A 14,658-nucleotide genomic window follows, 5' to 3' on the forward strand; every position below is an offset into this window, starting at 1 on the left:
TGCATTTTGGAAGAAATAATGTAGGGAGGAGTTATACAATAAATGGCAGAGTCATCAGGAGTATAGAAACACAGAGGGACCTAGGTGTGCAAGTCCACAAATCCTTGAAGGTGGCAACACAGGTGGAGAAGGTGGTGAAGAAGGCATATGGTATGCTTGCCTTTATAGGACGGGGTATAGAGTATAAAAGCTGGAGTCTGATGATGCAGCTGTATAGAACGCTGGTTAGGCCACATTTGGAGTACTGCGTCCAGTTCTGGTTGCCGCACTACCAGAAGGACGTGGAGGCATTGGAGAGAGTGCAGAGAAGATTTACCAGGATGTTGCCTGGTATGGAGGGTCTTAGCTATGAGGAGAGATTGGGTAGACTGGGGTTGTTCTCCTTGGAAAGACGGAGAATGAGGGGAGATCTAATAGAGGTATACAAGATTATGAAGGGTATAGATAGGGTGAACAGTGGAAGCTTTTTCCCAGGTCGGAGGTGACGATCACGAGGGGTCACGGGCTCAAGCTGAGAGGGGCGAAGTATAACTCAGACATCAGAGGGACGTTTTTTACACAGAGGGTGGTGGGGGCCTGGAATGCGCTGCCAAGTAGGGTGGTGGAGGCAGGCACGCTGACATGGTTTAAGACTTACATTGGATAGTCACATGAGCAGCCTGGGAATGGAGGGATACAAACGATTGGTCTAGTTGGACCAAGGAGCGGCACAGGCTTGGAGGGCCGAAGGGCCTGTTTCCTGTGCTGTACTGTTCTTTGTTCTTTGTAGGAGCAGCATATGCTATTGGCTCTTCAAGCCTGCTATACCATTCAATAAGATCATGGCTGTTCTGGCTGTGGTCTCAATTCCACACTTCTGTCTGCTTCCTCATAATCCTTGACCATCTTGTCTTTCAAAAAAATGTCTAATTCTGCCTTGAATAAATTCAATGATCCAGCTTCCGTTGCTGTCTGGGGAAGAGAATTCCACAGACTGATGACCCTTTGAGGGAGAAAATTTCTCCTCATCTTAGTCTTAAAATGAAGACCCCTTAATCTTAAACTGTGTCCCCTAGTTCTAGTCTTCCCCCACAAAAGAAACGTCCTCCTTAATTCACCCTAACAAGTCCCCTCAGACCTTTATATGTTTCAATAAGATCACTTCTCATTCTTCTAAACTCCAATGAGTATAGGCCCTACCTGCTTAATCTTTCTTTATCAAATAAGCCTTTCATCCCAGGAATGTGCTGAGTGATCTTTCTCTGTAATGTCTCGAATGCAATTATATCTTTTTTTCAAATAATGGGACCAGAACTGTACACAGTATTCCAAATGTGGCCTCACCAATGTCCTGTGCAACTGCAGTAAAACTTCCCTAATTCTATATTCTATTTGCCTTGCAATAAACAACATTCAATTTGCCTTCCTGATCACTTGCTATACTTGCATGCTAGCATTTTATGATTCATGTGCGAGGACACCCAGATTCCTTTGTACCACTGAGTTTTGCAATCTCTCTCCATTTAAATAGTATACTATTTTTTGAATTTGTTCTGCCAAAGTGGACAAGTTTATATTTTCCCACATTATACTCCATTTGCCAAATTTTCACCTACTCATTTAACCTGTCTAAAACCCTTTGCAGACCTTCTACATCCTCTTGACAACTTACTTTCTGATCTATCTTGGTGTCATCGGCAAAGGTAGTTATTCTACATTCGGTCCCTTTGGCAGAAAGAATTGGAAAAACATTTTCACTATGCTATTTAAATGGAGAGAGATTGCAGAACTCAGTGGTACAAAGGAATCTGGGTGTCCTGGTACATGAATCATAAAATTGATGTAGATAGTAAATAATTGAGGGCCCCAGCACTGAAGCTTGTTGCACTCCATGAATTACAGCTTGCCAACCTGAAAAAAGACCCATTTATCCATACTCTCTGCTACCTGTTAGTTAATCAATCCTTTATCCATGTTAATATGTTATCTCCTACACCATGTTGTAACCTTCAGTGTGGCAAGTACACTAAGTCTGCAGGTCCTCCTTTATCCACCTTGCTTATAACTTCTTCAAAAAACTTTAATAAATAAGTTAAATACTATTTCCCTTTCAAAAACCCATGTTGAATCTGCCTGATTAAATTATGATTTTCGAAGTATCTTACAATGACCTCCTTAATGGATTCTAGCCATTTCCCTATGACAGATGTTAGACTAACTGACCCGTAGTTTCCTGCTTTCTGTCTCCTTTTTAAAATAATGTTATTACATTAGTCAGTTTTCAATCCACTCGAATCCTTCCAGAATCTAAGAAAGTTTGGAAGATTATAACCAATGTGTCTATTATCTCTGCAACCACTTCTTTTAAGAACAAGGGTAGGACTTACTCAGTGAATGGGAGGGCGTCGGGGAGAGTTATAGAACAAAAAGTTCTAGGGGTACAGGTTCATAGTTCCTTGAAAGTGGAGTCACAGGTGGACAGAGTGGTGAAGAAGGCATTCGGCATGCTTGGTTTCATCGGTCAGAACATTGAATACAGAAGTTGGAATGTCTTATTGAAGTTGTACAAGACATTGGTAAGGCCACACTTGGAATACTGTGTGCAAGACTGGTCACCCTATTATAGAAAGGATATTATTAAACTAGAAAGAGTGCAGAAAAGATTTACTAGGATGCTACCGGGACTTTGATGGCTGGATAGATTGGGACTTTTTTCCCTGGAGCGTAGGAGGCTTTGGGGTGATCTTATAGATGTCCATAAAGTAATGAGGGACATAGGTAGCTAGATAGTCAACATCTTTTCCAAAGGTAGGGGAGTCTAAATCTAAAGGGCATATGTTTAAGGTGAGAGGAGAGAGATACAAAAGGGTCCAGAGGGGCAATTCTTTCACACAGAGGGTGGTGAGTGTCTGGAACAAGCCGCCAGAGGTGCAGGTAGTAGAGGCGGGTACGATTTTGTCTTTTTAAAAGCATTTAGACAGTTACATGGGTATAGAGGTATATGGGCCAAATGCAGGCAATTGGGGCGAGGTTCGTGGTTTAAAAAAAAGGGCGAAATGGACAAGTTGGGCTGAAAGACCTGTTTCCATGCTGTAAACCTTTGTGACTCTATGACTCAAGAATGTAGACCATCTGATCCTGGGGACTCGTCTAATAGTTTTCCCAGCACCTTTTCCTGATGATTGTTTTAGGTTCCTCCTTCCCTTTTATTTTCAAGTACAGGCAGTCCCCAGGTTATGAACGCCCGACTTACGAACGCCCGTACTTGCGTACCGGCCTCCGTAAAACCTATTATTTTTAAAAATTGAGTTACATACAATGGTTCATACTAACGAACGGACGGACTACATTGCGCGGCGCTCAAAACACTGCGCGTTTTCAGCGGTTCGTCGGCCCGAGGGAGAACAGCGCCACGCCGTCGTCGCCATTTTAAGTCAGATCGCGTAAATGGTGTTATGTGCGCTGTGTTTTGACTTAAATTTTTTGTGTATTTACCCTCGTAATCATGGCTCCAAAGCGTAAATCTGATGCAAGTGATGGTGATGCATCGAAGAAAAGGAAAACGATCACAATTGAAACGAAAGTGGAAATAATAAAGCGATCGGAGAGAGGTGAAACGCCAACAAACATTGGAAAAGCATTAGGCTACAGTCAGTCAACGATCGGGACAATTATAAAGGACAAGAAGAGAGTAATGGAGCATGTAAAACGCTCTGTCCCAATGAAAGCGACAATTCTCACTAAGCAACGCAGTGGTTTAATTATCGAAATGGAAAGGCTATTGGTAATTTGGTTAGAGGATCAAAATCAGTGTAACATTCCTATTAGCCTTGGCTTAGTGCAAGAAAAGGCTCGAAGCCTTTTCAGTGATTTAAAAGCTGCATGTGCAGCAAGTGAAGATGCTTGTGATGAAGAATTTGTTGCGAGTAGGGGTTGGTTCAAACGTTTCCGAGGGAGGGTAAATTTACACAATGTTAAAGCGCAAGGTGAAGCAGCGAGTGCTGATGTAAGTGCTGTGAGAGAGTTTCCTGAAATGTTGGAAAAAATTATTGAGGAGGGAGGTTATGTGCCTGAGCAAATATTTAATGTAGACGAGACTGGCTTATTTTGGAAAAAAATGCCTGAAAGGACATACATTTCAAAAGAGGAAAGAACTGCTCCAGGGTATAAGGCATCCAAGGATAGGCTAACGTTATTGCCTGGTGGTAACGCATCCGGCGATTGCAAGCTTAAGCCTATGCTTGTGTATCGCTCCCTAAATCCAAGGGCACTTAGCCGAATCATCAAGACATCTCTTCCCGTTATTTGGAAGTCAAACACAAAGGCTTGGGTAACAAAAGCTCTCTTCGAAGATTGGTCCCTGAACTATTTTGTTCCTGCTGCTGAATGCTATTGCTTGGCCAAGAAGATTCCTTTCAAAATTTTCCTTGTGCTTGTCAACGCCCCGGACATCCAAGCACTTTAGATGATCTTCACTTCAATGTAAAGGTCGTCTTTTTACCACCCAACACCACATCACTACTTCAGCCAATGGATCAAGGGGTCATAGCCTCCTTTAAGGCCGGACCTTCTCACAAGCAGTCAGGGCTACCCAAGATGATGCAATGACCTTAAAGGAGTTCTGGAGGAATTACAACATCTACGATGGCATCAAGAACATTGCAGATTCTTGGGAGGAAGTGAAGACAACCAACATGAAAGGAGTGTGGAACAAATTGTGCCCCCAATTCGCACATGGTTTTAAGGGGTTTACAGCTGAGGACATCGCCGAAGCCAGGCAAGCTGTGGTTGATATAGGTAATAATCAACTGCAGTTAGACATCAATGAAGACGATGTCTTAGACTTGCTTGAATCCCATGCCAAAGAACTGACCAATGAGGACCTTATGAAGCTGGAGCAGCAGATGTTAGCATTTGAGGAAGAAGTCCAGGACGTAGAAACCCCAGAACCCAAGAAGTTTCTGACGAAGGAGTTAGCTGAAGCCTTTCATCTCATTGAAGCAGGGATGGCAAAGTTAGAGGAGCAAGATCCTAATGCAGAGAGGTTCACCAAAGTTTACCGGATAGTTACCGACGGCCTCAGCTGCTAAAAGGCTGAGAAAAAGACAAACTCTGTTCAAGCCTCCCTTGATGTTTACTTTAAGAAATTACTTTAATGTTTTTCATACTGTACCCACACACACATATATATAAAATTAATCCAAGTTTTGTGTCATTTCCATTCATTATTATTACTGTATTATTATATTTAAAATGTTTTAGGTAAAATATATACTATATACTAAGACAAACATTTGACTAATTGACGCTAGATGTGAACCATACGTAACTGTTCCGACTTGCATACAAATTCGACTTACAGACAGACTTAAAAACGGAACTCGTTCGTAACCCGGGGACTGCCTGTATCTTTGGAACGCTTTCTAAGTCTTTTATTGCAAAGACAAAATAGCTGTTCAATGCCTCCTCCATTTTTGCTTGTTTTCCATTATCAATTCCCCAGACTCTCCCTCCAAAGACCAACATTAGTTTTAGTTGCTCTTTTCTTATTTTAATACTTATAGAAAGTTTAATGCAATCTGTTTTTATACCACTGGCCATCTTTCTCTCGTACTCTTCTTCCTCTTCATTTATTTGGTCATTCTTTGCTGATTAAAGTCTGACCAACCTTCTGATCAACCATTAATCTGCAGATTTGTGCAGTGTTCTTTCAAATTGATACCATCCTTAACTTATTTTTTCAGCTGCAGACGGCGCATCCTTCTCAAAAAGCCTTTCTTTCTTCTTGGTATAAATCATAGAAACTCTACAGTGCAGAAGGAGGCCATTCGGCCCATCGAGTCTGCACCGACCACAATCCCACCCAGGCCCTACCCCCACATATTTACCTGCTAATCCCTCTAACCTGCGTATCTCAGGACTCTAAGGGGCAATTTTTAACCTGGCCAATCAACCTAACCCGCACATCTTTGGACTGTTTGGGAGTAGTTAAATACTTTCTTAACCTCAAATGAAATTGTCCCAACTTGCAATACTTGTGAAGTCAAACATTTCAGAAAGATTCCCCAGAACGGAATTATTTTTTAAAATGTGGTCAAAATGTCAGGTAGTGCTACAGTGAAAGGATAACCGTCAATTAACTGACTGACCTGTTCACATACATAAACAAAAAGTGCTGGAAATACTCAGCAGGTCGGGCAGCATCTGTGGAGAGAGAAACAGAGTTAACATTTCATGTCGAATATGACTTCTTCAGAACTTTCACATCCTGACTTTTCATGTGCTCTAATTTTGACTGCTAACATAATTTTATGTAAATATACTTGTTTTGAAATGTGTATTTTCAGAAGTCATAGGGATTCGTTATTTGAAACAATTTAAATGCATCATTCCGCCCTTTGGTCCTTCCGTTCTTTTCACCCAAGCAGCTAAGGCTTTCAAATAACTACTAAATGCCCTACACCATCTATGTTAGCTTTCTCTGGCACTAGAAGGGCATTTTTGTATTTAATATAGGTATCATGAGAAAACGGCTTTCAAGTACCACTCACCTCTACCTATATTCATTTGTGTAAAGCTGTTCAAAAAGATCTTGTTATTTAAGAAACTCCATTTGGAGTGACCCCGAAATTGTGGGTTTGCTGCAGTCACCAGTTTAATATTGTCGACAGAACCATCCTCTCGCATGTCAACATTGTAGTTTTAGTTTGATTCGGGTGGTATCACACTCACCTCTCCAAGTGACCAAGGCTTGACATCCTATGCACAGGATTCAGCACATTAGACATTCCAATGGTTTCCTTTGATAAAGATGTTAAGCAGAGGCCACATTTGTCTTTGCTAATGATAAAAGTTTTAAGACACTAATCAAGAAGCATAGCAGATTTCCTGGCATCCTGGCCAGTGATTCTCCTTTAATCAGTGGCACTCAAAAGGAATGGCGATGTATTTTATTTGTTTGTGGAATATTTCTGCAAAAGCTACTGCCACACTTGTCTACATAACCGAAGTCATTGTATTTGAAAATAGTTAATTGTACATGAGGTGATGCCAGGTGTTGAGACATGAAGATACTGTATAAATTCATGTCTCTCAATATCAAAGTCCTGATGTCGAAGCTCAGGAGTCAATGCAATAAATGTATGAGATAGAAAATCTCAAGGGCATTTAAACAAGAGCACTTCCCTCCATAGCAGATTGATTTCTCTGGACATCATAAGATAAAAATTGCAAATGTGAAGAGAGGAAGGAAGATGCAGTGAGAGGCAAAGAGGCAGTCAGAATATACCTGTACCACTTCTGGTTCATGTGACTCATGCAGTTTTTTGTTTTTAGCCTTGTCACAAGACAAAACCTCAGGTATATAATTTAGCATCTAGGATTTAGTGCTCTGATATGAAGTGACATCAGAAGGAGCTTGCAGTTGTTTAATACTTGGGAAAAACTATAGAATGGAATCCCGGTTAACAACAGTTCATAATTTAGATGTGACTGTAAGAGATTTCTTTGTCATTATTAACTCTCCCTATATATTTTTATACAAATGTATTTACTACCTTGATACTGCACACACTTTTGTCAACTTTTTTATTATAAATTTATGTGTCAAAATTTATTGTAATGGCACTTTCACCTCTTGTGCCTGAAAGTTGTATGTTCAAATCCCACTCTCGAGACATGAATGCATAATCCAGTTTGATACTCCAATTCAGTACTGAAAGAGTGCTGTACTGTCAGAGGTGCAGTCTTTTGGATCAAATATTTAAATTGGGGCCCATCTGCCTCCTCAGGCAACCATAAAAGATTATATGCGCTATTTGAAGAAGGGAAGGAGAGTTCTCGAACATCAAGCATCACTGAAACAGATAGTCTGCTCATGTATCTCATTGTTATATTGTAATTCCACCCTCCAACCAATGTAGATGAATCAATACATCCTACTAATAGAAGGATGTAATTACATCATGACACGTTTATATGAATGATGCAATTACAAATGTGGATATAGGAATTTATATGGTAATGCATGGCTTTAAAATGGGGACTGAATTACATTACTGTGCAAGAATTTATCACCTTCACAAATCGAGTGTTAATGCTGCGTATCTTTTGATATTCATACTAAGTGCTTATAATCTTGCACATTGCTTCTTCAGCCTTTTACACACATTACCACAAGTTCTGCAAGGTTTAGCTTGTTGAGTCTTCATTAAAAACATTTGTGAAATTTTGCACAGTAACTTATTTCATGCCTGATGAAATCTGGCACTTGAGTTCTCAAGGTCATATTATGCATAAAGCTGTATGGAAAATAAAGAATATGCTCAAGGCAGCACAGATCTGTATTTCATGTCTCCTTTTCACACCTGACGCACTCTTGTAAGAATTCAGAAGCATCAATATACATACAATGCTGTATTGTAGAAGCTTTGGATGAGGAATAGGAAAGGAAGATTGGCATATCAGAGGTCTAACTGTTAGTCATTTGTATCACTCCAGCTACATAGATAATCCCCAAACCTCCTTTGCTTTCACTGCTAACTTGCACCAAGCATTGCCTCCTTTTGGGGGGAAAAAGTGCATATTTAGGTGGGCACCATTGTTCCTGTTACCCATGAGAACAAATAGGAGCATTCCACACAGGGGTAGATTTTTGATTTCAGTAACTATTTGGGGGAGCATTAACTAATTTAAATGGATAGAAAATGAAGTAATCTATTATAAGTGTGCAATGTTCCATACTGATCTTCCTTTCTGCAATCTACCTATAGGATATTAAATAGGATATACGGCACAGAAACAGGAGTTTTGACCCAAACAGTCCATGCTTTATGCTCCACTCAAGCCTCTTTCCATCTTTTCTCATCTAAATCTATTCAGGCAATGCTCAGTGTCTGGTAGTGGAGGTGAAATTTGTCCCATTGTCTCTGCTATGGTAGATGGTGCAATATTGCCCTTCCTTGCTGAACCACTACCATATTAATGCCTATCCTCCTGTCAGTTCATTTCTGACAACCGATATTTTGTGCATGATTGTTTATGGTGAATTTCAGGCTTGTTCATACATGTACATTAATGTCCATTGTTCGCCTCTTCCTCCCATACATCACACAATTACTAGAAGGATATATAATGCTTTGAATATAGCTAATTGTTTGTAAAATAAAAGTGTGCGAAAACTCTTAAATCAGGCCTTTTTAACTAGTCAATACTGTTCTTTATTCTCTTTGGAATTCTCACGGAACTCTTCAATTTATAAGTGCTGTTAAAATAATGGTATTTATAGAGGTATGTTAGGTGTTGCTCTCTCTCCTATCTGTAAAATTTGCAGTAATATCCCTTGCTTGACCTGTACTTTTTACATTAAACACCTCTTCAACTTCATTCGAATGCATGATGCCACTTTGTTATCTATGCCCATGTTTTGCATATTTTGTCGGAAATGGATCCCAATTAGAGGCTAATTCATGACTTCTCTTCAACTGCAAGAGCTGGAGAGTAGCGTCACTAAATCTCATATCCCTTTGATGCTGCTTTTGCTTTTTTTAAAGAGCAATTTGCTTTTGTCTTAGATGATCAGAATATGTTTTTTTTTAAATAACTCATCACCATGAAGATGCAACCTGCTATCCTTTATTACATCCAACTCAAAAACTCTATGTTTTTAAAAAATCAGAATGGAAAAGGTAAAACACTCAGTTAATCTTTTATGTGTAGAATAACTTTGAATATCATTGCCCAAACAAATCTGAACAATAAGGGCCTCAGTGTTTCTTATATTAACTAATACTGCTGTTAACAGCATTAACAAGTGTGAGATATTGCACATTGGAAGGACAAACCAAAGTAGAACGTACAGGGTAAATGGTAGGACTCTGAAGAGTGCAGTTGAACAGAGGGATCTGGGAATACAGGTACAGAATTCCCTAAAAGTGACGTCACAGGTGGATAGGGTCGTAAAGAGTGCCTTTGGTACATTGGACTTTATAAATCAGAGTATCGAGTATAAAAGTTGGAGTGTTATGGTAAGGTTATATAAGGCATTGGTGAGGCCGAATTTGGAGTATTGTGTACAGTTTTGGTCACCTAGTTACAGGAAGGATGTAAATAAGGTTGAAAGAGTGCAGAGAAGGTTCACAAGGATGTTGCCGGGACTTGAGAAGCTGAGTTACAGAGAGAGATTGAATAGGTTGGGACTTTATTCCCTGGAGCGTAGAAGATTGAGGGGAGATTTGATAGAGGTGTATAAGATTTTGATAGGTATAGATAGAGTGAATGCAAGCAGGCTTTTTCCGCTGAGGCTAGGGGAGAAAAAAACCAGAGGGCATGGGTTAAGGGTGAAAGGAGAAAAGTTTAAAGGGAATATTAGGGGGGGCTTCTTCACGCAGAGAGTGGTGGGAGTGTGGAATGAGCTGCCGGATAAAGTGGTAAATGCGGGGTCACTTTTAACATTTAAGAAAAACTTGGACGGGTTCATGGATGAGAGGGGTGTAGAGGGATATGGTCCAAGTGCAGGTCAGTGGGACTAGGTAAAAAATGGTTCGGCACAGACAAGAAGGGCCAAAAGGCCTGTTTCTGAGCTGTAATTTTCTATGGTTTTCTATGGAGACTTTGTTTTCATAACTATTTAATTAATAGGCTCAGAAGGATGTAGATCTGAATGTTAAATGGCCATGGGTTAACCAAACTTGCTTAAACAAACTTTCTCATGTATCTATTTTTGTAAATAGCAGTGTGTTTATACACAAAACATGCATCTTCATCAGGACTGGCCAAATTTGGATAGGCCCAAGAGTCTTTTAAAGACCAAATTTTCACAGCCTGTTTCGGCGATAATCTAATTCTCTGCAACCCTGTCTAAATTGCTCAGTCCAGCCCAGTAGCTTAATTACATGCCTAATCTAAGCAAAAGCACTTCTAACCGGGCAATGCTTTCACCTACATTCCTACCCTATTTATTCTCGGCCTTTTGGCCAAGATCAAGTGTAGTATCGACATGCTGTACTTGATTGAAGTCATTAGGTTACATTTTAGCTTCATTTGAAGCAATTTTTAAAAGCGGCATCTCGGCCTTTTGGCTAAGATGCAAATGAGATCAAGCCTTGGAGGAGGTGCAGTGCCTACTCCAATCAGCTTGGATCATGTAGATCAAGCCCAAGACAGGAGGTGAGAGCCCTGTCTTGTCAGCTTGGATCGGGAATGTCTCAACTTGTTGAGACTCTGAATTGGACTTGATTTGATTGAATTGGATTTTTTTATTTTTTTTATTTTGTAGAGCTGGCTCCGACAACACTCTTGCCATTCGAGGCAATGCTGTAAACTAGTAGCTTCAGTAGCAAAAAACTTTCATTTTGTACCTCTGTTTCTGGGTCAGCTGATAAATAAATACCTGTAATTGCCAACCCTGAGATTGGATGTTACCATAAGCAGAGAGGCATCTGAGCTTGATGACGCATACCAGCAATGTGATAGCTGATTGACACAATCCTTTCCTGGGAAACAAAAGTAGACCATTCTACCCGTTGAATCTGTTCTGCCATTCAGTGCGATTGTGACTGATCTGTATCCTGACTATTTACTCAACTTAGCTACATATCCTGTAATACCCCTTACTAACAAAAATCTATCCATCTCAGATTTAAAATTATTAATTGAGCAAGCACCTACTACTATTTGTGGCAGAGTTCCATATTTCTATCGCTCTTGGTGGAGTAGACTATTCAGCCCCTCAAGCCTATTCTGCATTCAATGAGATTATGTTTCTGCAGGTGTTTCCAACCACAGTTTGCCATCAAGAGGGAGCATTGCTTTCTGACCACTGCAGTGACTTTGGCTGCCCATAATGACCATGTGCATATTCCTCAGCCACAGATGCAAAGTTATCAGTCATAACTTAAAATTTGCACATGCTTATTTTTAAAGAACAAAGCAACGAACAAAGAAATGTACAGCACAGGAACTGGCCCCTTCGGCCCTCCAAGCGTGTGCCGATCATGATGCCCTAATTTAACTAAAAAAAACCCTTCTGCCTTTACTCAATCCATATCCCTCTATTCCTTCCCTATTCATGTACCCATCCACATGTCTTTTCCACCTATAGTGGTATTTGTTCCACAATTTAATGAAGTGTTTCCCACTTCCCATATTTAGGACAATATTGCACAACTGCTGCTGTAGTAATTCTGAAATCTGAAAGTGCCACAGAGCTGCTACAATTTGGATAGACCCTCATACTGTAACGAAAGCTCAAAACACCAAAAGCCTCAGTGTTCCTGTCTCTAGAAAATATAGTATCGTTTGTGGCCCATTTAAAGAAAATTGTAACTTTTCGCCTGACCAATAGGGGATTCCAACATTTATAAGGACTGATAAGTTCCATTTATTGTAAATTAAGTGACCTATCTGATGTGTGTCCTTTTATTTTAAAAAAATACTTAGAATTGTAGAATGATACAGTTCAGAAGGAGGTAATTTAACTCACTGCAGCTTTTTGAAAATACTGTCTACAATTTGATCCACTCCCTTGCTCTTTCCCCATAACCTTGCAAATCTTTCCTTTTCAAATATTTATTTAATTCCTCTTTGAAAGTTGCAACTGAATCTTCTTTCACCAGATCAACAATAACCTATTTTAAAAAACAGTTTCTTAATGTCACCTCTTGTTCCTTGGCCTTAAATCTGTGCCCTCTGGTTGCAAATCTTTTTGTCACTGGCAACATAACCCTTCATGATTCCAGCCTCTAATCATCCCGGCATTGTGCAGAACAACTCCAGTTTCTCTTTTTTCTGCGTAACTGAAGCCTTCAATCTCTGGTATCACTTGAATTAATTTTCTACACTCTTTAAGGTATTGACATCCTTCCTAAAGTATGGTGCCAAGAAATGGACATAGTACTTCAACTGAGGCCTAACCAATGTTTTATAAAGACTTAACTTAATTTTCTTGCCTTTGTACTATATTCCTCTATTTAGCTTATATCCATATATTTACATATACCTTTTTAACAACTAAAGTTGAAGCTCGTGGAATTGAAGGCAAATAGTGGACCTGGTTAGGATGTTATCAGTGCAGTAGACAGTAGATTCAGGATAATGGGCAGATACTCCGATTGAGAGGAAATTGTTTGTGGTGTGCCATGGAGATCAGTGTTGGGGCCTCAACTTTACACTGTATTCATTCATGACTTCGACAGTGGGATAGAAAGCCACTTAGCAGATTTGCTAATGACACAAAACATAGGTGGGACTGTGAACAGTAAAATTATAAAGAGGCATTGATAGATTAAGTGGATGGACAAAATTATGGCAAATAGATTTCAAAGTAGTCAAAAGTGAGGTCATCCACATTGAACCCTAAAAGTATAGAACGGGGTACTTTTTAAATGGTGAATGGTGGGGGAGGCAGTAACATGGTGGTATTGTCACTGAATAGGTAATCCAGAGTCCCATGGTAATGCTCTGGGGACCCAGGTTTGAATCCCACCATGACAGATGGTGAAATTTGAATTCAATATCAATCTGGAATTAAAAGTCTCCTGATGACCATGAAACCATTGTTGCTTGTTGTAAAAACCCATCTGGTTCACTCATGTCCTTTTGGGATGGAACTCTCTCTTTATTTGGTCTGACCGATATGTGACTCCAGACCCACAACAATGTGATTGACTTTTAACATGCCCTCTGAAGTGGCCGAGCAGGCCACTCAAAGGCAATTTGAGATGAGCAACAAATGCAGCCCCCTCCCATAAATGAATAAAAACAAGTGGAGGTCCAAAATTATTTGGGTGTTCAAGTACATAGAATCCTTACAGTGCAGAAGGAATCCAATCAGTCCGTTGAGCCTGCACCGACAACAATCCCACCCAGGACCTATCCCCGTAACCCCACATATTTACCCTGCTGGTCCCCCTGACACTAAGGGGCAATTCAGCATGGCCAATTCACCTAACCTGCACATTGATTGTTAAAATATCATGAACGGGTGCAGAAAACAATCAAAAGGGTTAAGAGGATGCTGACCTTTATATCGAGAGGACTAGAATACAAGGGGTATAGCCAAGTTTCAGTTATATAAAACTCTAGTTAGACCACGCATAGAATTCTACATACTACCTGGAGTACTGTGCCCAGTTCTGGTTGCCTCATTACAGAAAGGATGTGGAAGCCATAGAACGGGTGCAGAGGAGATTTATGAGGATGTTGCCGGGATTAAGTGGTATGCCTTATGAGGATAAGTTGAGAGAGCTAGGTCTATTCTCCTTGGAGAGGCGAAGAATGAGAGGTGACCTGATAGAGGTGTATAAGATGTGTTGAGAGGTATTGATAGAGTGGATTCTCAGAGGCTTTTACCCAGGGCTGAAATGGTTGTCACGAGAGGCCACAGGTTTAGGGTGCTGGGGAGTAGGAGATGTTAGGGGTAAGTTTTTCACTCAGAGGGTGGTGGGTGCGTGGAATTGGCTGCCGGTAGTGGTGGTGGAAGCAGATTCGATTGAGTATTTTAAGAGACTTTTGGATAGGTTCATGGAGGTTAGTAAGATAGAGGGTTATAGATGAGGCTAGAAGGTAAGGAAATTGTTCGGCGCAACTTGTGGGCCAAAGGGCCTGTTTGTGCTGCAGCTTTTCTATGTTCTCTATGTTCTATACTAAGAAGGATATATTGGCCTTAGCATAGATTTACCG

General features: G+C 40.3%; 1 protein-coding gene and 1 non-coding gene across 5 annotated transcripts in view; both read left to right on the forward strand.

Annotated features, from left to right (window-relative positions):
• LOC144504532 (AT-rich interactive domain-containing protein 1B-like) overlaps positions 1-14,658 on the forward strand; it is a 602,681-nt gene that overhangs the window by 577,896 nt on the left and 10,127 nt on the right. The gene's annotated exons all lie outside the window — the stretch shown is intronic.
• LOC144504978 (U2 spliceosomal RNA) lies at positions 10,933-11,124 on the forward strand. Its single transcript, XR_013499748.1, has one exon. It is a non-coding gene; the product is annotated as a U2 spliceosomal RNA (small nuclear RNA).

The sequence above is a fragment of the Mustelus asterias genome, chromosome 15, assembly GCF_964213995.1.
Source record: "Mustelus asterias chromosome 15, sMusAst1.hap1.1, whole genome shotgun sequence".
Classification (NCBI taxonomy): domain Eukaryota; kingdom Metazoa; phylum Chordata; class Chondrichthyes; order Carcharhiniformes; family Triakidae; genus Mustelus; species Mustelus asterias.